General features: G+C 32.3%; 1 long non-coding RNA gene across 1 annotated transcript in view; it reads right to left on the bottom strand.

Annotated features, from left to right (window-relative positions):
- Positions 1 to 1103: 1103 nt before the first annotated feature.
- Positions 1104 to 2483, bottom strand: part of LOC111088345 — a 17786-nt gene continuing 16406 nt past the window's right edge. The window contains exon 3 of the long non-coding RNA XR_002612885.1: positions 1104 to 1191. This is a non-coding gene — a long non-coding RNA (uncharacterized LOC111088345). The remainder of the gene's footprint in view (positions 1192 to 2483) is intronic.

The following is a 2483-nucleotide window of genomic DNA, read 5'->3' as shown; positions in this document are numbered from 1 at the left end:
AGACTTTGTTGAATTGTAATTTTGTGATTGTAATTCTGTACATTTAATTAAATTATTGTTAATTGTTATTGGTTTATTGTATGTGGCTATTTTTCGGGACGAACAATATTAAGGAGGGGGCAGTGTTGCGTCAGCAAGGTCACGTGACTAGTATCACGCCACCTATTTTCTAGAAATATCTTGTTCCTTCATGAATGCCCTAACATTTACTAGATATATGTTTGTCTGGTATATATATAGGACGCTCACAACGTGACGGGACAAAGTGTGTAGGTAGTGAGTAATTGAACTGCAGTCAGAAAGTATTGTTGAAGTAAACGTTCGTTGTTAAAACATTTGTTATAGAGCGACTGTTGAAAATAAGTGAATCGGTAAAGTTATATTCAGAAAGAATAAACCAGTTTTATTAAGTAAGGACTTGTGTCGCTAAAGTTTCGTCCGAAAAATCAATTAACGACTGGAGGCGTAACAGTATTAAGTTATCTGTACAGAAACATTTATAAACATTTGTTGTTCATATTTGAACTATAATAGGCCTATATATCCTGATAGTTTTGTTTACTGCTTTTTGTAAAATAATAACAAACCTGAGCACGAACAACACCTTTAAATTAAATTATTAATCTCTAATTAATTATACTTACATTAAAATCAGAAGCAGTTTTTCTTAATGACTCGTTATGATTAATAACTCTATCAGCCGCCTGCTCAAACACATTTGTTGACATAGTTCCTCTATCAGTCTTTCTAATTTACGGGCGAACCATAATTGCAATTGATCTGTAAAAAAAAAAATAATTCATTAATATTTCATGTGCATTACACCTTTTTGATGAACTATGCTGTTACAACATGCCCCATATCGACATGGGGTATAACAATGTATCCATACTAATTCATCGTCAAACAACATAACTCAATGTTATCGTATATTAAGAGGTATTAACTATCGAAGTCTACAATTAATAAGAACAGTATCAAAACACAGTATATAAAGAGTAAATAGATATTTCATAGACAATTTTTTTTTTAGTTTAGGTATGCAAAAACAGAAAATGTACATAACTTTTCTATTTCGTGACTGATCTTATTCATGTCGCCATTAAAACAAAGCTTGCGCAACACGTGTACGATGGTCCGTGAACTATCGCCGTCTATTAATCTCAACAAGAGCTAGAGGCACTGTATCAACTTGCCCCTGTAACAACTAGCCTCGGTCTCCCCTACTATTACTACACTAATATTAAAACGTGACAGGCTAGTACTTCTACTAAACTAATATTAAAATGGGATGATAGACCAGAACTTCTAGTAAATTAAAATCAAAACGTCATAAGCCAGTACTTCATGGAAATGAAATATTTAAATATTTAAATGTGATAGGCCACAACATCTACTAAATTAATATTACAACGTGATAAGCCAGTAATTATTTCGACTGAACTACTATTACTACTTCATATGCCAGTAATTCTACTAAACTATTATTAAATCGTGATAGGTCGTTACTTCCTTTAAAATAATATTAAAACGTTATAGGCCAGTACTACTACTAAACTAATATTAGTACGGGATGATAGGTCAGAACGTCTACTAAACTAATATTAAAGTGTGATAGCCGAGTATTTTTCCAAACTAATATTAAAACGGAATGATAGGTCGGTATTTCTACTAAACTAATATTAAAACATGATAAAAAGGAATTTCTAGTACTATTAAAACGTGATAAGCCAGTACTTCTACGAAACTCATATAAAAACGGGAAGATAGGCCAGAACGTGTACTAAATTAATATTAAAACCATATAGTCCAGTACTTCTAACTAAACTAATATTAAAACAGGACGATAGGCCAGTACTTATACTAGACTAATATTAAAACGTGACTAGCCAGTACTTCTACTAAACTAATATTAAAATTGGATGATAGGCCAGAATTTCTATTAAACTTATATTAAAACTGGACGATAGGCCAAAAGTTCTACAAATTACTATTAAAACATAATAGCCCAGAGCTTCTAATAAACTAATTTTAAAACTATATAGGTAAGTTCTTCTACTATCTTAATACTAAAACATGATAGGCCAGTACTTCTACTAATCTAATATTAAAACATGATAGGCCAGAAATTCTAGTAAACTGATATTAAAGCGTGATTGGCCAGTACTTCTACAAAACTAATATTAAAACGAGATATGCCAGAACTTCTACTAAACTAATATTAAACCGTGATAATTTAAAACTAACACTGTTGCGTCAGCGAGGTCACGTGACAAGTATCACGCCACCTCCTTCTAGAAATATCCTGTTCATTCGTGAATTGTCGGGAGACTACTAGATTGGGGTAATCTAGTATATATAAGATGATCACAACGTGGCGGAACAATGTATGAGTAATTGAACTGCAGTCAGACAGTGTGTAATTGAGTATTTTTGAAGTCGAGCACGTGAGACGTTCGCTGAGAATTATAGCGCGACTGTTG

The sequence above is a fragment of the Limulus polyphemus genome, unplaced genomic scaffold, assembly GCF_000517525.1.
Source record: "Limulus polyphemus unplaced genomic scaffold, Limulus_polyphemus-2.1.2 Scaffold3587, whole genome shotgun sequence".
Lineage (NCBI taxonomy): Eukaryota > Metazoa > Arthropoda > Merostomata > Xiphosura > Limulidae > Limulus > Limulus polyphemus.
This window is presented reverse-complemented; position numbering and strand designations above follow the sequence as displayed.